The 24215-nt window shown below is 36.3% G+C and overlaps 1 protein-coding gene across 2 annotated transcripts in view; it reads right to left on the minus strand.

Annotated features, from left to right (window-relative positions):
* LOC150106190 (uncharacterized) overlaps positions 1 to 24215 on the minus strand; it is a 303918-nt gene that overhangs the window by 189349 nt on the left and 90354 nt on the right. For both annotated transcript variants that reach the window (XM_090393027.1, XM_090393028.1), the window contains one exon: positions 522 to 891. The gene's annotated coding sequence lies outside the window, so the exon portion shown is untranslated. The remainder of the gene's footprint in view (positions 1 to 521; positions 892 to 24215) is intronic.

Here is a 24215-nt window from a genome sequence, read left to right on the forward strand (position 1 = left end):
ACAAAGATATCATCAAGGGTGTCAATGACTATTCTGAACAATTTGACAAATCCTACTTTTTAGATGGGATGAAAAAATTGGAAACTCGCTGGACCAAATGTGTAGACCACGATGGACACTATGTTGAGAAATAAAGGTGATTTTTTTCAAAAAAAAACACGTGTAACTTTTTTTAACAAACTTTTCAAACAACCTTCGTAACACCCTTATCAACAGTGAAGAATACTGAAATTTTTCATGTAGTAGACACCTAAAACTGTAGTACTAGAAGCCATAGAACTTTTGAGATCACTACTTCTAGAAGCACAGAACTAAAGTGTTGTGCTTCTACTACTGCAGTTTTATTCCCTTTGTAAATGGAAGTAAAACTGCACTAATAAAAATAAAAAACTAAACTAAATAAAAAATAAATGCAAAAATATCTAATTTTAAATGTAGTCTGTTTTGCTGTATATAATTAAATATGTATTTTTACCAAATTGAAATAAAAATATATATCTATACACACACACATAACTTACCCAAGATGTTTTTGTTAAACCCAGAGTCCATTTATACAGATATACATAAGTAAATATATATATATATGTGTATATATATATACTGTACAGACTCTTATTATGGTGTCTTAATGCAAAGTATGGCAAGTACTTAATCAAAGCCTTGCTGGCCTCTTCAGCAGTGAGGGTATACAATCACTGTGGTCCACGATCGACAGGTAACATCATGACTTCCTCTCCTTTCTACTGAAGGAGTCCCTAATATAAGGGACACTCCTTCAAACAATCATCATTGACTATAGTCTTCTTATAAATGGTTAATGATAACAGTGCATGTAATGATCTTATGTGTGGTGCTTAAATGAATTTTCATCATGAAAGGGATGAAAATCTGCAAAAGAAAGAAACTAACATAAGTATAAAAATCTAGAATATTAAAACTACATTTCTAAATACACACACACACACACACACAAGAGGGGAGGTCTGGAAAGTTCTGAAAAACACATTGAACAAAAATTAACTCATTTTATGTCGTCTTGTATATCCTAAAAGAACAAATGATTACAATTTGATGAAACATGGGAGTTAAAGGGTTTTAAGATATGTTCTTTCTTGTAGTTATATTAGTTGCTTTAATATCATTTTTGTTCTAGGTGTTTATCAGAACTTTCCAGACTTATTGTGTGCGTGTGTGTATGCAGCATAAAATATATATATATATATTATACTGCTGTCTTCACACAGAAAACTGATAAACATGTCACAGGTTCAATATATAGGTAAGCTATTCAGGAAAGAGGAGCCTGTTAGTTCCTTGAACACTTGGATACCTACTAATCAATCAAATGGATGAAAATGAAACAAGAAATTTTTGATATATGCAGAACTATTATTTGGAACTATTCAGTGTGACTTTTGAGATGTGTTCTTTCTTTTCTTTCTCAGTTGTGGAGTAATCTTAGCTAGATTTCAGCGTGCCAGGACAGAGAGGATTATCATCTAGTATTTCTAAGACAATGCTTATTTCAAAACCAGCAACCAACAGAAGTAGCATTCGAGAAGTAGTAACACTCAAAACTAAAATCTTCATGGCATAAATATAAATGATTTTTATATACTAAAAATATAGCATGAAATATATTTGTAAAATTTAGAATAATTTCAGCAAAACAGCTCAACTAACAGAAAGGAATGAAGAGAAGGCAGTTGGTGAAATAACCACATTGTAAAGAAACAAAAGCACCTGCTTCAGTAGACAACACTATTATTTCTTTTCTTGAAAAAGCCAAATGAAGTAATGGATTTCGAATGCTTTCTGTGAAAAATTTGGCAGGAACAGTTATTTATAATTCGGGTACTGGAGAACTTTGCTTGCTTTTCCCCTCCCCCCTTTCTTTCTTTCTTTTTTTTTTTTTCTATATACAGTGAACTCAATATATATATATATATATAGAAAACCTACTCACACAGGCAGATACATTCACAAACTCTCCCACCACCACCCCTCTCAACAATATTGCATTATTAAAACTCTAACCAATAGAGCCCATAATCTTTGTTCCAGTGTAAACTCAACCACATACACAACACTATCCTTTCCAAGAAATGTCATCACCATACCATACATCGATGGCACATGAGAAAAAATAGTCAGGTCCTTAAAAAAAGTATACGTTTAAGCCCTATTGTAAACTTGCTAACCTTATTTGTTCTACCTAAGATCAGCTCCCTCTTCTCTCAGTGCCTGGAGTACATAAAGTACCCTGTTCCTGGAAGCTAGCTTACTTCAGACAAAAGTAGATCATAACCATCCGTTTAGAAGAACACAAATCATACATCTGCAATCAGGATTATGGTCAATCTGGCCTTGTAGACTATATTTTGGATACAACCCACAGGATCTACTGGGAAAAAACCACCATGCTCCGCCATAGTAAATTAAAAAAAAAGACTGTTTTTAGAATCTGCAGCGACACTCATATATACCGTTTTGCATGAAACTTCCCAAAATTTGGGAAACATCAATTATCAGAGATCCACTTTACATTCTAGACCACCAATAAATGCCCATTGAGGGTGCACCACCTAGATAGGACTTTAGAGTCACCGTGTTTTACTTGGTATTGTGTTGTATTTGAGTGTGTATTACAAGTCATTTGCAATCCCTGAAGATTTCTCAGTGACTAAGATGAAATATTTTAAGCATTAAAATTAGTTTTAATCCTTTCCTAGTGATGTAAATATTCCATTAAACCTCCAACATGAAGTTCTCTCACATTCTTTTGTACATCACTCAGTAATCTCTGTATGTGTTTCTGCACTTTTCATTTTACCTACACACTCACTTAACCTCCCTACTGGCTGAGGTGGATGAAATAGTGAAACCAAATTGCACTTCTTATCCATGTTATTCAATGGGTGTTACAGAATCTTATCCAGATTTAGCTGGACGTCTATAGACGTCATTGCTGGTTGGGGGGTTAATACATTACTAAATAATCTGTCATTCTCAATCCCTTATACTTTGTATTCCATAAAAAACATCAGAACATACTGAAATGCTATACAAATTGGTCAATTCAAAATTATAAAATATATTCCAGTCATTTAAAAATGTTAATTTTTTCGTGCCAAGAGAGTCAATACAGCACAATTTATTCCAAATGCCTCTATCAGTTGCAATGAGGTATGGTTGTATAAAGAAGGCATGCTTTCTATGAGACTAATCGCATTTCAATGTGAAGTCCGGACGTTCACTTAAAGTTGAAGCAGTAGACAAACCAGATGTATCATCATATATCTCACAAATACTTCAGTGTTTATATGGGTCAAATAAAATAGTGAAACAGCAGACACATTAGAAGATATGAAATGGTCTGCATAATCTTTTGTTTCTACCTTCACATCAGGTACAAGAGATGATATCAGAGATACACAGGATGATGATGTTAAATAATCTGGACTGACACAGACATTGAAACTACAGAAGAAATGGTAGATAATGATCCTTTATTTTCCAATTTTGAAAAGTCCAAATCTACCATTGTAACTATAGAAGAAATGGTAGATTCAGACTTTTGCAGGTGAGTATTGACTGAAGCATCAGAAACTGGCAGGGACAAATCTATACACTGGTATGTATAGATTTATCTGACAGTTGTCTTCAGCAACCAGGTCAAGACCATTTAAAAGTTGATGTAGATGACCATACTCACTAGACAAGTCTGACTCCTTATCCTTTAATGACACCAAGTCAACTGACACTGTCACTTGAGTTATTAAATAATGTTTTCAAATATTCACCTAGTTTAATTCTACTAAGTGAGATGAAAACTAGCATTTCAGGATGCTTAACCCCAGGCAACTTCTACCTAACGTCATCTATATCAGACAGCGAATCATATGGTCCAATTCTTCGTGGCATTTGGCTTTTTGTAGGGCATTACTTATTTAAGAAGACATCAAAATAAGAAGCATCAATGGAAAAGAAAAAGAACTAGCAGAAGACCTGGAAAAGTACCAGATCAGCATAATAGATGTTACTGAAACAAAAAAAACAGAGGAAATCTTTCTTAGCAACAAATACAAATTGTTATATTCAGACAATAACAATCAAGAAAAAGAAGGAGCAACTATTATTATTATTAACATAAGGGCACCTCCATGGACAAAGACTCATTGCAGGAGACTCAATCTATCATACCTCTCCTTGAACACATTAACAGACAAAGCACTCACAACTGACTCTGGCAACCCATTCTACTCATTCATAACTATCCAAGCAAATAATCTAGTCTTCACATCCCTACTATCCACAGCTTTTATGAGTTTGTTGGTCACCCTTCTCTTTATATACCCTCCGGAGCATTTGCTTCTTCTGCAGCTCATACTTAATGATATTACTCATCCATCTAACTCCTTTCCAATTAATTCCTTACCCTATTATACAATTTAATACTGCCTCCTCCTTAACTATATCCCATGCACTACTAACGTCCTTACCCTGCAGGGTTTTATGCTATTGTACAAATTTAAGCTTCTTCCTAAGCATGTCATAATCACCTGCCTTGAAGTTCCACAAATACATCTTGATAGCATAATCCTCAGTTTTACAATCTTCCAAGTCAAAACTGCACGATCACTTTCACCAATGGAGGCAATGTTGTTACCTTGGTTATGGATAGCTCTTCTAATCCTATTACCAGGTCTAATACTCTCTCGCCCCTAGTCCACTCCCCTCCATCACATGCTGCCTTAATTATCTCTTAGCAGGTGTATAAATTCTTTTTCCTTCCTGTCATGTGATCTTTCTTCCTTCCATTCTATATGGAGATATACTCCATAGCTGAAGTGCCTCTATAATAATCACTCGACCTGCACTCATTGTACCAATTTGGTGATGCATGTCTTCCAGATCATCTGTAGAACTCCCTAGCCTATGTCAACAACCAACTGTATAGCTTGTCATAATCTCACAGCAGACTGCTTCAAATGAGCAGCCACCCTCCTCCTGCCTGTCTCCTATTCTTTTTGGCTGCAATCCATCTGCTATCATCAGCAGTACTCCTCCCCCACTTCCTATCTTCATAGAAAATACTAAACCCTTCACTTTCAATCCCTGTAACTATAACTAGATCATTTGCTGTTAGCCAAGACACATTAATGTCTACAACGTTTGGCAAGGTTGCGCTAACCAATGCTAAAAACTCCTCCTCCTCCTTGTTCCCGATACTTTTGGCATTAGTATATAGAAACTGCAGCATTCCATTGAGTCCCTACCTACCGTTACTTTCTGAATTGCCTACCCAATTCAATATTTTTGCATGAGAGACTAGATTCCTCACTTGGTCATTCTCACACTCACTCGCTTCATTTCCCTGAATTTGCACTTCAGCATGCTTGGTGAACAAAGCTCTCTCCAGACACCTAACATCAAAAACTATTTAGATGCAGTCCATAAGCATTGTACAAATCCTTCTTTCCATCAAACAGAGACTACAGATCCACAAATTCTACATCATTCCTTTTGCATAATCTACATATAGACTCATTGGCAATTAATGTCCTCATCAGTTCACCTCTCTCATAGCGTGGTAGGAGGCTTACAATCTTCAACACTAAATACAAGGATAATCTCAAATGTGAGCAATATGAGGAAGAATAGTGTAAGCATATATCAGAACGGGAAACAGGACAATGGGTCTGCTTTTTGCCTATGTTATGTTCCTATGCCTATGTTCCTACAGAAGGTTCTACTAAGGAAGAAGTGTAGGAATTCTTTGAGGAACTAGATAAGATAGTTGACACAATAAAAAAGGAAAAGTTGGTCCTTGTTGGAGATCTAAACAACAGAGTAAGGAATGATTACCAGACATATAAGAATGTTTTGGAAAAATCTGAAGAAAAGAGCAAAGTATGTGCTCGATTTCAGTTCAGTACATTATTATACAGATATCTCCATGGAGTCAGAAAACTCATCGAAGGAGATCCATTATTCACACATTACCTATCATCTCACTCCTTCAACACATTCATTGCAAAACACCTAGAGTCACCCACTCGCCACCCTCTAAGCAAAAAATATAGTTCTAACATCCTTGCAAACAACACTCTTACACAACTTCCATGGATCCCTCATTCTCTCCCTTTCCTGCCATTACTGAAAATAGCTTTCCGTATCAACCCTACAAATCTCCTTTAACAAATATATACATCTATATTGTCTCCTCTTTTTACCTATCAGCTAATTCTTGAAGCACACAGAATGCTAATCTAAAGGGAGCATTCCATAAACTTGCAACAATCTTTGTCACTCACCTCTAGATCCACTTGACTTCATCCTTGCAGAATTCAACTGACCAGATCTGCACACAGTAGTCCAGATGTGGCCTAACTAGAGCTTTCTATAGTGAAACAATAACTTATCTTTCCCTGCTTCTTAGTGTGTTCTTCAAAAACCACGTAACGTGACAGTGGAACAAGTGGTGGTTTATGGAGGAATTGAGTCCAAGAGAAGGCAGGTGACCAGTGGTGTACCATAGGGCTCAGTACTTTGTCTGCTGCTATCTCTACTTGTTAGTGTTCAACAATTGCATAATGTGCTGTTTTTGCTACCTTTGCAATATGCTCTCTAAACTTCAACTCCCTGTCCACAACCACTCAAGTTCCTGGCCTTATCAATATAGAACATACCTTGTAATAGCTTCTTCCCAAAGTGCATCACCATACACTTGCCCACATTAAACTGTCAGTCATTTAACTTTGCCCATAGTGCTAGTCTATTTAACTCTTCCTGCAAGATCTGTGCATCGCATTCATTTAGCACTGCTCGTCCCAGTTTAGCATCATCGACAAACAACTGAATATTTCCAGCACTAGGAAAAAAGATTAAAAACTAATTTTAATGCTTCCAGTATTTCATCTGTCATTGAGATATTTTCAGGGATCTTACAAAGAACTCTTGTAACACACATACACACAAAGACAACACAGTACTAAATGAAATAAGTGGGTGCCTCTAAAGTGCTATCTAAGTAGTACACCCTCTATGGGCATTTGTAGGTGGCCTAAAATGTAAAGTAGGATGTCTGACAATTATTGTTTCCCTTCTGAAGTGATGGACGAAGAATGGGGGAGGAATTGATTAAGATTTAATCCTGTAACCAATGGAAAGAAAGGTATCGTGTATGTGGTTGCGTTCGGTTGAAAGAGAAGTTCCAATGAAACAAAGATTGTGGGCTCTATTGGTCAGAGTTTTAATAATACCATATTGTTGAGTGGATGGCGGGAAAGTTTGTGAGTGTATCTGCTTGTGTGAGTGGGTTTTCTATATACACGGAAGAAAAGGTTACCATTAAGAAGTCATGTTACTAAGGTGTCTAAGGAAAGACAAAGGGTAAATTATTGTTATTTTCCTTTTCCATCATAAACTGGATTCTTGGATGTAGACAACTGAGGTGACTTGAGTAAGGAGTCTGTATCTGGAAAATGAGGCCACATAGAGAACATACCATCTACATATCTTTGCCAGATAGAAGGTTTGAGAGGGATGAGAAGGTCTTGTTTTTCAAAATCTTCCATGTAAAAATTGGCGCGGGAGGGGGGACTGATAGCAGTTCCTTCCATCTGTTTGTAAATTTTGTTCTTCCAAGAAAAATAACTAGAATTGATGGCAAAGGAAAAGAGATCTAAGATATCAGAAGGAAAAACATCTTTAAGGAGTGTTAAAGTGTCATTTTTTTTTTATGTTGCTCCCACTCACGAAAACTTATGTGTAAACCTATACAGTAGTATATTTTGTACTGTGGACGGGCTAGGGAGTTTTTTTTTCTATTTTTTATATCGATTTTATTTTGGTTTTTTTTTGTACTTTTTATTTATTTGTTTTACATAGTCCAGAAACCCTGCACTAGAGACCAAACACGGAACTTTTTTCAAGCCACTTCATGCCTCAAATAACGGTACAGCGGTCTCACAACAGGCGATGACATTCATCTCCCACCCATTTAAGAAAATGTTGGTAAATAGTGAGGTGATGTCAAAGCTTACTAATATATCTATATTATTTAAAGTTGGATTTTCAATCAAGGTTTTAAAATGGGTAGAGTTTTTTTATATAGAATATGATAAGTCCAGTAAAGAGAGGGGGAGGGCTTTACTATATAAAAAAAAACTCCACCCATTTTAAAACCTTAATTGAAAATCTAACTTTAAATAATACAGATATATTGATAAGCCTAGACATCACCTCAAAGTTTCCCAATATTCCCTTAAATGACGCCTTAAAACTCTTAAACATTTTTTCTTCTGATATCTTAGATCTCTTTTCCTTTGCCATCAATTCTGGTTATTTTTCTCGGAAGAACAAAATTTATAAAGAGATAGAGAGAATTGCTATGGGTTCCCCCCTCTTGCCCAATTTTTACATGGAAATTTTGAAAAATGAGCCATAGACTCAGCCCATCTCAAACCTTCTTCTAGCAAAGATATGTAGATGATGTGTTCTCTATTTGGCTTCATGGCCCAGACACATTAGACTCCTTCCTCAATCACCTCAATAGTCTACATCCAAGAATCCAGTTTACGATGGAAAAGGGAAAAAACAATAGTTTACCCTTCGTAGACAACTTAGTAACATGCCACTGAAGAAAAAGTTACCTAATGGTAACTTTTCTTCAGTGTATATAGAAAACCCACTCACACAGGCAGATAGATTCACAAACTTTCCCACAACCCGCTCAACAATATGGTATTATTAAAACTAACCAATAGAGCCCACAATCTTTGTTCCGGTGGAACCTCTCTTTCAACCAAACTCAACCACATACACAACACCTTCCTTTCCAATGGCTACAGTGATTACAGAATTTTAAAAAAAATCAGTTCCTTCTCCATTCCTCGGCCTTCATTTCAGAAGGATTTCAGAAATGCCATCACCATCCCCTTCATCTGTGGCAAATCAGAAAAAATAGCCAGGTCTTTAAAAAAGTACAACCTCTACACAGCTTTTAAGCTCCACTGGATACTTGCTCCCTTATCCGTTCTACCAAAGATCAGATCCCTCCTTTCTCAGTGCCTGTGGTATATAAAGTACTCTGTTCCTGCAAGGTTGATTTCTTCGGAACAGAGACAGATAGATCATTGACCATCCATTTAGAAAAACAAATCACACATTTGCAATCATGACCATGGTGAATCTGGCCTTCAGGACTATGTATTGGATACAAACCACAGGATCTCCTGGAAGAAAACCACCATGCTCCACCATAGTAAATACAAAAAGGAAAGACTGTTTTTATAATCTGCAGTGGCACTCAGAAATCAAGCAAATTTAAATAAATGCAGATGCATAAAACTTCCAAAAATTTGGGAAACTATAACTGTCAGAGGTCCAACTTTAAATCCTAAGCCAGCTACAAATGCCCATAGAAGGTGTATTTTTTTTTTAATCCACCTCGATTATTTCATTGAGTATTGTGTGTGTGTGTGTGTTACAAGAGTTATTTGTAATCCCTGAAGATGTCTCAGTGACTTAGACAAAATATTGGAAACATTAAAATTAGTTTTAATCCTTTCCTAGTGCTGTAAATATTCCATTAAACCTCCAACATGATATCCTCCCAAACACTTAAGTCTTAACACATGCATTTCCTATATCACTGATATATACTGCAGACTAAGTACTGAGCCCTGTGGTACACCACTGGTCAAATGCCTTCTCCTGGACTCAACTCCTCCATATACCACTCTTTGATATCTGTCCATCAGCAATCTTCTAATCCAAATCACCAGCTTCATATCCATCACCATTTATTCTAATTTATGCAAAAGTTCTATGTTGAATCCTGTTAAATGTCTTTGCAAAATCTAGCAATATAACTGAGTGGCCATTTCCGTTTATCCAACTCCATTGTCATTATTATTAAAAGTAAGCAAATTACTATGGCAATACCTATCCTTCACAAAATCATGTCATTCCTTATAGAGTATCATATTCCTATCCACCCAGTTCTGAATTCTGTCTTTCACCGATTTCTCCAATATCTTAACCACCACTCCTGACATGCATGGCATAAAATTTGCTATATTCCGTCTTTGAACCTCCTTTATGCAGTGGGACTATTGTGCCATTGGCATCTCAATCTTGAGGCTTAAGTTTAGTTCCCTTGTACATTCTCATAATATTTGGGCTGATATACAATCTAATCCAATGGTTGCGTTTGCATTGAGGATCTGAAATGTTTTAGGTACCTCCATTTCTTCAACTTGTATTCTTCCATCATTCACTGCAACATCACCACATAAGATGGTAAATCCCTACAAAATGCTCACTCAGTAATTAACTATTTGGTTTGATTCCATTACCTCACAACCATCAGCACTTTTTAAAGTCATCCTTTCATAGTCATTCCTCCTTTTACTTGTCACATAACAAAAGAATTCTTTATAATTTTTTTGGCCTCATCAGCTAGCTTTCCCAAATAATTACATTGACCTTACTTACCATACATGTCTTCCTTCTTGCCTGTGCCTTATACTGCTCACGGGCATGCTAATCACCTTTTTCTTCATAATCCCTCTATAACCTTTTCTTTGTCTGCAACTTCTGCTTAATGAAGCTATTCACCCATTTAACTCCTACATGATTTATCCTTCTGACTCTAGGTATATATTCCAATACAACATCCCATGACTGCCTCCATGCACCACCACCACCATCATCATCTCTCCCATCCAAATTTTTATGCCATGGTACTTCTGAAAGCAGACTCCTTGGCTTATCATAATCACCTACTTTGTAATTCCACATACGAGGTCTGACACAGAAAAAACGAGACTGTGCCTATCTCTTTTCATTTAACAAATTGAGAAAATCAACTTCGATCCCCCTCAAAACTGTTCCCTTTTGAGTTGACATACAGCTGCATACGATGCTGCCAACGTTCAAAGCAATTCTGCAGATCATTTTCTGAAAGGCTGTTGAGGATCTCTGTTATTTTTGTTTTCACGTCTTCTACCAACAAAAAATGGGTTCCTTTGAGCACCGACTTGATCTTTGGGAAAAGGTAGAAGTCGCAGGGAGCCAGGTCTGGCGAATAGGGTGGGTGCTCGAGCACAGTGATGTTGTGATTAGCTATAAACTGCTTCACAAACAAAGTGTTATGGGCTGGTGCATTGTCTTGGTGCAAAATCCAACCTTTCTCCACAATTCTGGTCGTTTCCCTCTCACGCATTCGTGCAATTTTGTCAAAACTTCAAGGTAATACTGCCGATTTACCGTATGGCTGCTGGGAACCCACTATGCCATTACAATACCCTGGATATCGAAGAAAACAATCAACGTGGCATTGAACTTCGAACAACTCATTCATGGTTTTTTTGGTCTTGGAGATGTTGCTCCAAGACCAAAATGAAGCTATTCACTTCCAATGTATAGATTGTTGCTTTCCGGATCATACTTAAATATCCAAGTTTCATCACAAGTAATTACCGAATTCAACAAATCTGGTTCATCCTTAATGCGTTGCAAAAGGTCCAAACACAATTCCTTGCAACGTTCTTTTTGTACATCTGACAACATTTTTGGAACCATTTTTGCACAAACCTTTTTCATGTTCAATTCTTCCGTTAAAATGTATCGAACACTTTCCCTATCCAAATGAACTTTCTCAGCTACAGCTTGAACACTCAACCTTCTCTCTTTTCAAATCACATCTCACTCTTTTTTAATGTTGTCATCGGTAACTGCTGTGTGTGTGTGTGTGTGTGGGCAGCCTGGGCAATCATCCTTCACGCTTTCTCTGCCTTCGGAAAATCGTTTGTGCCATTCAAAAACGTGTGCACGAGACATGCGCTCTTCACCGTAAGCTTCAGTCAATAATTGAAAAGTTTCCATTGCAGATTTCTTCAGTTTCACAAGAAACTTGATGTTAACTCACTGTTCACTCTTGCACTCCAACATTTTCCGACCAAGGGTAAGAAAATGTCTATATCTGAATATGCGTCCACTCGTACTGAGTAAAGTGATGAAGTTGAGCCTTGTTTCACAGTGAGAGGTTAGACTCTAGAACCATCTCTTTGTCTTCCCTCCCACTCTGTTCCCAAGCTATAGGGTTAGTCTTGTTTTTTTTTTTTTTTTTTTTTTTTTTTTTTTTTTTTTTTTTTTGTCGGACCTTGTATATCCCTTCTTAACAGAAAATTCTTTATGTCTGGCAATCTCCCAGGTAAAGAACATGATCAATTTCTCAAAGTGGGAACAGCATAGCAACATGTACAGATCACTGAATTGAAACCTTTATGTAGATATATGTACACATCACTTATGCAGCATATATGCAAAATACTTGATCATGTGCATTGTCCCATGTTCTAGGCAAATATTTAAGAATGGTGTTAGTCAGTAATCATTAACAGTGTTAATTACACTGGGAAAAACAAAAGACCTTTCAGAGTTCAGTAATAGGCTTATCGTAGGTGCCAGTCTGGCTGGAGCCGTAATTTTGAAAACAGCAGAGTTGGCTGGTTTCTCAAAAGTCGAGATATCCCGGGCGTTTAATCAGTGGAAAAATAACCCGTGTTGCTTGTCTAAGAGGCATAACTGTGGTCCTAAGACAGTCTTTATTAGGAACGAGATCACCATCGTCTGAGAAGGCTTGTACAGACAAACAGAACTTCCCATGTGCAGCAACTGACCGAAGCATTTAATGAAGGGTGTTTGTTCCAAACCTATATCTCACCGAAGTAGCTCAGGGAATTGAAGAAGATCAGTACAGGCAGTTGCATGTCTATATGGAAACCAATGATTCCTGCGAAAAACTGGAAAGTTCATATACAGTGGTATCAAGAGAACACTGTGCCTGGACACTGGAAAAAAGTTATATGGTTCAGCAAGTCATAGTACACCTTGATCTGTACCAATGGTAAGTAGAGAGTTTGGCAGCAATTAAGCCATTAATGGCAGTTCATTAAGCAATGAACCCAGCTTGCCTTGTAAACACAACTTAAGGTTCTGAAGGTGGTGACATGGTGTGGGGCATGTTCTGTAGGTACAGAATGGGTCCCCTCATATTGCTGGAAGATCAGTTGTCCTCCAAGGAATATCTGAACATTGTTGCCAATCAATTCCATCTTACAATGTTGACTTTTAATCCAGCAGGTAACAGTTGCTTCATAAACGACAATGGGACTGTCCATCATGCAAGAATTGTTCAGCAGTGGTTCAATGAGCATGATAAACATGGAGCATCTCTATGCAGCTGTATAAATTCCATTTCCTTTCTTCTCTGTGACCATTCCTCCTCCCAATCTATAGACTAGTTATTATTAATACTATATTCCAACATAAAAATGCACACAAATTCACTTGGAGAGAAGATGCAATAAAATAGAAAAGACTCAATGACAATGTTATTGTTGATAGTGATGTTTTCCCATTAGTTCAGGTCACAAAAGTATACAGAGGATATGAATTTGGAAGTGATCATTATTCACAATTACGAGCAAGATAAAACTGAATTTCTTATTGAAAATAAGAGCATATAAGAAAGTTTTAAAACAAATTAAAGCTGAGCAGCTTTCAGAAGTAAATTGTAGAATCAAATACTGTACACAAACATTATTGAAGAAAAAATAAAAGTTTGAACATAAGGACGACATCTTGATGCCAACCCTTAAGAAAACATCGATAAGAGAAGAACAAGCTAGGTTCAGGCCAAATAGAAGCTGTCAGGATAGGATTTTCACTTTAAGACAAATAGCTAAGAAATCAGAGGAACATTACAAGGATCTGTATTTAACTTTTGTAGATCTAGAAAAGACATATGACATGGTGCCCAGAGAAAAACTTCACAAAATGCTACAGTTATACGATGCAAATAGGACATTATATCAAGTAATACATAGTCTATATTTGAGTTGAGTCAGCAGTCAGAATTGAAAGAGATAATACATGAAGATAGTTTGATGTTAAATCAGGAATAGGAAAAGGGTGCACATCATCTCTAATGTCCCATCATCCAACCTGATGTAAAAATCAGAAATACTAATTTTAGCTCTTTACTTTAGGCAGATGTACTTCTAAATTCAGGGAAAGTTTGCAAGATTCCCTCACTAAATTGAATAACTGATGTAATAAATTTCGTATAAATATCAGCAATAAAAAGACAAAGACATGAAGATAAGCAAAAAACAGTGAAAACATCAACTTGTACCCTGTATGAACCTATAGAACAAGCAAAACATTTCAGCTATTTAGGCACAATTTTTAGCGAAGATGGCAAATTAAATATGGAAATAGACAACAGAATTAATAAAGGTGGTATGGTAGGCAGTCTTCTGAATAAATTAATATGGAATAACAAAGAAATTAGTCAAAACACTAAGTTAGCTGTGTACAAGATCATGTTCAAACCAATTTTAACTTATGGATCTGAGAGCTGGGTTATAAATGAAACATTTGGACAAAGACTGGAGACTACAGATATGAGAGTTCTCAGAAAGATTAAGGGAGTGAACAGATCGCAGTATCATATTAAAAATGATGATGATATTAGGAAAAAAACTTGACATTATTGTGTGTTAGCTGAGATAATCTCAGATAGTATGGTCACTTAAAGAATGAAGGAGGGAAGATTAGCTAAACAAGTGCTCTTTGTTAAGATGGCAGGAATAAGAACCAGAAAACCAAGATCTAGGTGGAATGATATGGTAAAAATGCCTTTGAAGCCAGAAATATAAGTTGTGATAATACTGGAATCTTCACAGATAACAGATTAATTTGACAGAAAACTGGTGATAGTCTTAGTCTCTAAAAATTCCTAATCTCATCAATTTCCTGCAGTCCGGTTCTATCCATAATACAATATCTACAGCTTTTTGTTGTTGTTTTTTCCACCCCAAAGTGCATGAGTTTACACTCTGACACACTATATTGGCAGTCGTTACCCCTTTCCCAACTAGCAATCCATTTCATTTACCCTGCAGGATCTCTATATCAACTATTCTTAACTTAACTATTCTTTCCACAGTTCAACATCAACAAACAACTGGATATTCTCCCTCAAATTATTTCCAATATTATTAATGTACAAACTGAACAGAGCAGCCCAAGTACAGAGAAGACAGGTGACTAGTGGTATACTACTGGCCACCTGTCTCCTCTGTACTTATCTGTCACCAGCTTTCTGTATGTCTTTATTTGTTCCAGTAATAGTATTCTATCATATGGCTCTACAAAGGCTATCGGTCGCATTGTGTGTTCTATACTTAACAAGAAATTATATTGTTTTAATCCTATAACCAAATTTACCAATGTTTTATATGTTTGCTCCAACATAACATGACAAAGAGTGCCAAAATTGGAATCTCCCGATTTTTATCTCTGGCTGAAAATCTCCATACCCCATCTTATCAAATTCATTTGCTGTTTTTACCATTCTCCTAATGCCACCAACCATTCTGCTGAACCTTTTTGATTTCCTTTCCTTAAAAGTCCACATTCTTCAATCCAACTTTCCTAACAGCGAGATCACTTTCCTTAGAGACTTTAATGTTAACAACACCAGCTGGCCCTTCTACTAAAATTGTACAGATCAAGCAGGCAGAGAGAGACTGAGTCATTTGCTATCACCAACGACCTTACACAAATAGTACACAACTGACTGAATACTAAACATCCACTCTCCAAATACCTTGGAACTCTTCCTAACTGGTGATCTATTCAAGTACAGGCAGCCCTTGGTTGACAACGGTTCAATTTACGCCGATTCACAATAACGGCAGATGCCTGCATGCACTTTCTTACAGTAGTGTGGTCTGACTGAGAAACGACTCTAGCAGGCACCTTTCTTTTAGGCTTACATGGTGATCGAATGCATTTTTGAAAATTATGGAGACAACTATCGTGTTTGAATAAAAACTTTAGTTCAATATAACTAAAATCTACATTCGACGTTTCGACCTTTATGTCAAGGTCATCTTCTGTTCTGGAGCATACAACTATACACAGAAAACAAGCTACACTACAATCAAACTGGTTTGTTAAAGACACTGACCAACTGCAACAGCAATTGTTGGCCTGACCTCTGGTGGAAAAAAATAATAATAATAATAAAATTAAAAAAATAATAATAAATAAATAAATAAAAAATAAAAAATTATACATCAACGCTAGAGTCTTATTAGTGTTATCTGTTGGTTGTAGAAATACATTGGGCACAACAACAAGTATCTATCTATATACATATATTAATATCATATACACATTCCAGCCAGTTGGTATGGAATGGTTTCTAATACTAGCTGAGGATTGGCTAGAGTCCTGACTTATGCTAGATCTTATATATTAGGTAGGCTGAATGTGTGCCATCCAGATCCTTGGAATTTTCATGCCATCTTTGTTGTTGATATTTGGGTGGTTTATCAACGACCCAAATATTTGATATTGATATTTGGGTGGTTTATGTGATCAACCTATCAAGCCACACCCTGAACAACGGCGAACTTACGCTACTGAATAAAGGACTTAACTACGCAAGAGCACCTAAAAAGGTAAACAAATTGGATTTTATCTACCACATTGAAAGAGGCATCAGGTCCCATAAAATACGACTAGAAACTACTAATGTCCTGAACACTAAGAAAACCATACAGAATAACCTCACAAAAACAGAATTAGCAGCAATTAAATCATTAAAAGTCAAACAAAACATAATAATAACAAAAGCAGATAAAGGCAATGCCACTGTTGTCCTTGACAGGTCAACATACGTACTTCAAATGAATCAACTAGTAGCCGATAACACATATAAAATGATAAATTATAACACAGAGAAACTACTTGAGTCCGTCACTTCTTCGCCACCAGACACGGTTAAAAAACTCAAACCCCACTACGCCTCCCCCCCCCAGAATATATGGGGTTCCGAAAATACACAAACAAAATGTGCCCCTTTGACCAATCGTGGAAGGAATAGACAGTCCCAATTACCACTTAGCCAAGAAATTAGCAGCAACACTCAAGGAGTTGGTAGGTCATTCCCCCTCCTACATAAAAAAACACACAACACTTTATAAACAAAATTAAAAACATAACACTCGACAAAGATGACTTATTAGTCAGTTTTGACGTTTCTGCCCTTTTCACTAATGTTCCCATCAATGACACAATTCTCCTACTACAGAACAAATTTCCGTCCGACATTACATCAATCTTTGCCCACGTACTACAGTCCGGTTACTTCGTGTGGCAAAACAAATTTTACCTACAAAAAGAAAGTACAGCCATGGGCTCAACTATCCCCACAATCGCTAACTTCTACATGGAAACCATTGAGCAAAGGGCTCTTGATTCCGCCACATTAAGGCCGACAGTCTGGCTTAGATACGCTGATGACGTGTTTGCGATCTGGCCGCACGGGCAACAAACGCTAAACACATTCCTTAGCCACCTGAACAAACAACACGAACACATACAATTTATCATAGAAATCGAAAACTAAAATTCGCTCCCGTTCCTAGACACACTAGTCACACGTCTTCCTTCAGGCAGTCTATCCTTCACGGTCTACCGAAAACCAACACACACTGGCCAATACATACATGCTAATTCATACCACAACCCATCACAAAAATATGGAGTCATTAACACCCTTAAAAACAGAGCTACAACAATTTGCTCTAACCAGCAAGCCCTGAAACAAGAACTAAAAATCATCAGCGACACATTCATAAATAATGGCTATAACAAAAATACTGTTAGTAAAATACTCCATAAAACTACAACAAAAACGAATCTAGATTACAATAAAACCATAGCCATCCCATACATTAAAGGGTTATCAGAAAAAAATCAACAGAATCCTACAACATTATAACCTCAATGCCACCCTTAAACCACCTACTAAACTTAAAACCATATTCAACTCCTCTAAGAATCCTCTCCTCCCATTAGCACATCCTGGAGTCTATTGCATCCGCTGCACCTGTAACTTACCGTACATTGGTGAAACAGGACACACAATCCCTATACGCAAGAAAGAACACATTAGACATAACCATTATGGTGAAGCAGGCCTCTCAGACCACGCACTCAACACCTTACACCAAATCAACTGGAAAAGCACCTGCTCTTACACCGCACAAAAACCTGGTACGAAAGGAAATTTAAGGAAGCCTGCGAAATCATGATAAACCACCCAAATATCAACAACAAAGATGGCATGAAAATTCCAAGGATCTGGATGGCACACATTCAGCCTACCTAATATGTAAGATCCAGCATGTCAGGACTCTAGCCAATCCTCAGCTAGTATTAGAAACCATTCCATACCAACTGGCTGGAATGTGTACATGATGTTAATATATGTAAATTGATAGATACTTGTTGTTGTGCCCAATGTATTTCTACAAACAACAGATAACACTAATAATAGGACTCTAGTGCTGATGTATAATTTTTTATTTATTTTTTTTTTTTTTAAATTTTATTTATTTATTTTTTTTCAACCAGGAGGTCAGGCAACAATTGTTGTAGCGGTTGGTCAGTGTCTTTAACAAACCAGTTTGATTGTAGTGTAGCTTGTTTTCTGTGTATAGTTGTATGCTCCAGAAGATGACCTTGACATAAAGGTCGAAAAGTCGAATGTAGATTTTAGTTATATTAAACTAAAGTTTTTATTCAACCACAGTAGTTGTCTCCATAATTTTCAAAAATGGACTCTGGCAGGCACTCTAGTGTTTGAGTGTTTACCGAGCTACTATGATGTATATGTATCAAACCTAATTTTACTGCTGTATCTACCTAATTGTTCTATTTAAATTTTTTTTTACATGCATACATATTTAAATCGATAAAGTACATAATTACATACCATGTCTGATAAAAGAAGTGCAGAAAAGTTAGCAGGACTTAGTGTTAAGAAGGCATGGAAATCAATCACACTTGAAAAGAAGATGGAGGTGATTCGAAGAATGGAAGATGGGCAGACACGTGCTAATGTCTATAGAAGTATGAACTTACCTCCATTGACTGTTACTAAAATTATGAAAAATGCAGATAAAATAAAACAGTCTGTGCAACAAACTATGGAAATACTAAATGCAAAACGTGCAAGTTATAGCAGAGGTGAACTTCATAAAAAAATGGAAAAATTATTATCATTATGGGTGGATGACTTGAATCAGAAAAACATTCCGCTGATGCAAGCTGTTATAACTGAGAAAGCAAAAAACAATTTTTGAGGATCTTAAAAAGACAGATGGAGGCAAAGAAACATTTTTAGGAAGCAAAGGTTGGTTCACGAGATTTAAGTCTCGAAGTAAGTGCCATAGTGTCAAATTATGTGGTGAGGCGGCAAGTGCAGATGTTGCAGCAGCGGCTGCTTTTCCTAAAGAATTTCAAGACAGTGTAGAACAAGGAAGTTATCCTCCTGATCTCATTTGAAACTGGGCTCTACTGGAAAAAATTGCCATCACGCATCTTCATTTCCTGTAAAGAACGTTCTGCTCCAGGTTTTAAAGCTTCAAAAGATGGACTTATGCTTTTGTTGGGTGCAGACTGGAACTTTGAAGCTTAAACCAATGTTGGTGTACCGTTCACAGACACCACGTGCCTTCAAGGGTCTAAAAGCCATGCTGCCAGTCTATTCGAAATGGAACAAGAAAGCTTGGGTTAGACTAGACGTTTTTATAGATTGGTACACAAATTATTTTTGTCCTACTGTGCTTTGCTTCTGTAAAGAAAATTATTTGCCAGCCAAGGCACTGCTTCTCTTGGAAAATGCCCCTGGACATCCTCAAAACCTTGCTGAAGTAAGAACCCCAAACACAACATCGCTTTTGCAACCGATGGATCAGGGAATTAAATCAATCTTCAAAGCCTATTAACTAAGTATAACATTTATGGAAATGGTAGTCTTGGACGGCAGTCATTCGATATTCTGAAGGACATTAACAACATCAAGGCAGCTTGGAACGAAGTGTCAGCAAAGTGTTTAAAAGGAGCATGGCAAAAACTTCTTCCAGTATTTATGCACAACTTCGAGGAATTAGAGCAAGACTAGAATGTAATTGAAGACGTTACCAAGAGGTGGGATTGTACGATATTACAGCTGAAGATGTGACAGAAGTCTTAGAGAGCCATGATAAACCACTTTCCAATGAAGACTTAAAAGAATTAGCCAAACAATTAAGTCAACATCCAAAGGAGGAGAAAGAAAACGAAGATCCTGTGAGAAATATAAAAACGACCAATTTACAGTGTATCCTTGCAAGCATAGAGACATTGACTGATGAACTCTGCAAAATGGGCCACGATTGGGAACTGAGTGCGAATGTAAAAAGGAGTGTGATCGCATATATTCAACTTTACACTGAAATCCTTAAAAAAAGAAAATCTAGGCAGTTAACACTGGATACTTTTTTCAAAAAAAAATGCAGGTGATCCGAAACCAGGAACTTCATCATTGAAGTTTCATATTTTTTGTATATAATTTTGTTTTGTTTTCGTTATTAATAATTTGATTTTAACAAATATATATGCATGTATTATCAAAGCTTTAAATATAATAATATTACACATACTTCATGTGCATATTTTTTGACTGCATGGAACATAACTTCGTACCTCCCATTAAAATTGGGTTCATTTTACGCCCGTTTTTTTTTCAGGAAAGGAAGTGAGGTGTAAACCGAGGGCTGCATGTACATTGTTAATGTAGTCCGTCCCCTAGGTAGTTCAGACCACAATCTCGTGTTGATCTCTTCTCCTATGAAACAATTACTTGCATCCATGCATCATACAAGACTGTTTACAGGAGTACAAAAATAGTTTGTCACAGTAAATGAACAGCAACAGTTTGGCTAACAGTGGGACCAGTTTAAAAAATTGTAATGGACAACACAAGTAACTAAAGTCCTAATTGGCACCATCCATTGATAGATAAAGAGAGAGAAAAAAAAGTATTAATTTGATCTTAAAACAACTGTCTCCCAGATTTTTTGTTAAATGATACAGCCATACTTGTACAGGTTTGGGGAATGTTTTAAAATACCAGCTGATTCCCAAAAAACAATATCTTTGATTCACGACTTCTGTGTAGCACTTACATTATCTCCCATTTGATCCTGTGTGAAAGGATATCTAAAGCATGGTCTACTAGTCCTGATTTCATAACGATAGTGCTGAATGTATTTTTTATGTTCTCCAAGGAAGATGCTAACAGTTCTTCCTGTCTGTCCATAGTCAGCCAGGTCACAAGTACAGGGCACCTCACACACACACTCCTTGATGTGATAATAAAGGAGAGAGTTTGTCCTTAAGTGAACAGATGAGTTGCCAATGTGATATATGGGTTTAAGTGTGGTGATATTTACTAAGCACTCTAGATATCTTTTTGGATGTGCCCTGAATGTATTGGATGGTAACAGTTTTGCTGCAGTCTTGCATATTAGGCAATGAAGGGGATTTCCAGGGAATGTTTAGTATTTTGTCTATTCTTTAGGGATTATAGCCATCAGCTAAAAAAAAGTGTGACATAAGAAAGTGAGTTCAGTGGCAAAAGCATTGTCATCAGAAGAGAAAGAGACAGATTTGGCTCTGTAATTAACTTTTTTTAGGATACCATATTGCTGAGCTGGATGATGGTGTGATAATTTGTACAAATATCTCCCAGTATGTGTAAGTTTTCTATAAACAGAAAAAGATAATAAATTACCAGGAAGGTATGTGACTAGTGTATCTAGGAAGGGCAAACAGTCATTAGCTTCCTGTTCCATTATGAAGTGGATTTTAGGATGTCGGCTATTTAAAAACACTAAAAATGTATCTAATGTGTCTGGACCATGCAGCCAAAAGCAAACACATCAACATAATACAGCCAAACAAGTGGTTTGAGAGTGACTATATTATTAATTACTTGGGTTTCCAAGTGTTCAATGTAGAAATTGGCTGAAGGGGAAGACCATAGCTATCCCATCTAGCTATTTGTATATCTTCCCTTTCCATGCAAAATAACCAGCGTGCACTGTAAATTTGAATAATTCAAATATGTCTTGCAGGAAATATTATTTTAACAAATCCAGTCTCAATTAATGATACACTGGTAAATAGTGAAGTAATATTGAAACTAATCATTATGTCTGAACGTTTCAAAATATGGACTTTTAATATACTTTTTTCTTTTTCAAGAGTCATCCCCTAGAAGGAGGTTGGCAACCATGTCACAGAACCTTTTTCTTTCTTTTGCTGCTCTGGAACATTTATGGTAATTCAAGCCAGTCCAGTCCTTAATGTCTTCAAACCACATTCTCCTGGGTCTACCTCTCCCTCTTTTTCCATCCAATTTCCCTTCTAATATTAATTTCTGAATGCCTTCTTGTCTAGTTAGTATTATTCTTGTCTTATTGTATACTTTTTTTAGGTGAACAGAATTCTTAACAAAAGAGGAAGAATAACCAGTGAAGGAGGAATAATTTAGTCAAATGTTTAGAATGTTTAGCAAGTTTGTTGGTAAGACTGTTTATACTATCTGCAAATGGGCATAGGGTGTATATGCTTGTGAATTTTTGGTGCTCCATATATTCTGGGTGTTTTTATATGAAAAGACTCAAGCTTAACAGTTTCTTTTGGCAGAAGTGACTTTCTTTAGTAATTTACGAAATTTATTCTTTTGTAAGTTAGCAGAATCATAATCTATGATTAGGTGTGTAGAATGACCTTGTAAAAACATGTGCATTTTGTTTTCATATTTTGTTTGATTCATAATCACAGTTGCATTACCTTTTATCTTACCATAAATGCAGAGATTTCTTTTTTGGCATATTGCTTCTGGGAGGTTTGGATTGGAATACAATGTTGGCTACATCCAAACAAATGTTATTGGATATAACTGGAGATGGGTCATATATTCCAAGTTCAACAGATGTCATTATTTTCACTTTTGGAACTTTCCTCAGTGAACGTCAATGTTATGACCTTGATTTTACACATTGGCAACTTCATCCATACGGCTATCAATGATAAATTTACAATCACACAATTTTGTTGTAACTGCAGTCATCTCATAGCACTATGATGTCAGAAGATTTCAAATTTTTTCTGGTGCTGCTGACAACTTTTTTGAATTCGTCAGCCATTGCATTAGAGATGTTGACAGACTTCCCACAGTTCAGGGTTTAAAATATTACTCAGTTTGTCAGGTAAAGCGTTGATAGTTGCATTTATTTTTGACAGCTCCATACGAGCAATACTAATCTGTTCATGCCCACTTGCTTATAGAAAACCTACCCATACTGGGAGATATCTGAACTAACCATCACACCAGCATCCAGCTCAACAATATGGTATCCTAAAACTACTTAACTCACAGATCCAGAGCTATCTCTTCTAATGACAAAGCTCTTAACATTGAACACACTTAATTGCATCACACTTCTTTACCCAAAGACAAAATACTAAACACTCCCTGGAAATTCTCTTTATTAACCAATACATAAGTCTACAGTAAAAACTGCTACCAACCCATACATTTAGGACACATCCAAAAAGATATCTAGAGTGCTTAACCTCTCAACCGGCTGGTGTGGATCATATAGTCAGCTATTCTTAGCTTTTTTCATGGATCAAAACTTCGTCGGCGTTCTACCTTTTATCATGCCATTACCTTCCTTCGCCGTTAATCTCGTTACAGCTATTCTATAGCCATTAGTGGATTAACTGTTGCTGAGTGACCTTTGTGTCCCCCTGTCTTTACGTCTATTGTGTTGCTTAGAATTTCATTTACTGTCCTAAGTTATTTGACCTTTCTTGCCTCTAAAATGATTTATTGTGTCTCTTCCCAAAAATTGAAACGAATTTCACATATGTGAAAAAAATCAATCCTGAAATGACCACTGATCAGCTTTTGCAATGAATCTATTTAGTGATAGTAAATTTTGTGTATTTTATTCTACAAATCAGTGCATGCACCGGAAGAGTTGCACTGACTGTTCTTTCACTTTACATATAATAATTGAATAATTTTTTTTCGAATTTCAGAATTTTCAAATGTTTGCTTTGAAAATATTATGTCAAATATTTATATTTTTAAATAATATTTATTGAAATAAATGTCCTTTTGCTTTCATTTCTAGCCAAATAGCATTATATGGATCATCACATTTCAGTTTTAGAAACGATTTTTTGTTATTCATAAAGACAAAATAAAAAAAAAAAAG

The sequence above is a fragment of the Typopeltis vanoorti genome, chromosome 5 (genome assembly GCF_054136105.1).
Source record: "Typopeltis vanoorti isolate ZY-2024b chromosome 5, IOZ_Tvanoo_1.0, whole genome shotgun sequence".
Lineage (NCBI taxonomy): Eukaryota > Metazoa > Arthropoda > Arachnida > Uropygi > Thelyphonidae > Typopeltis > Typopeltis vanoorti.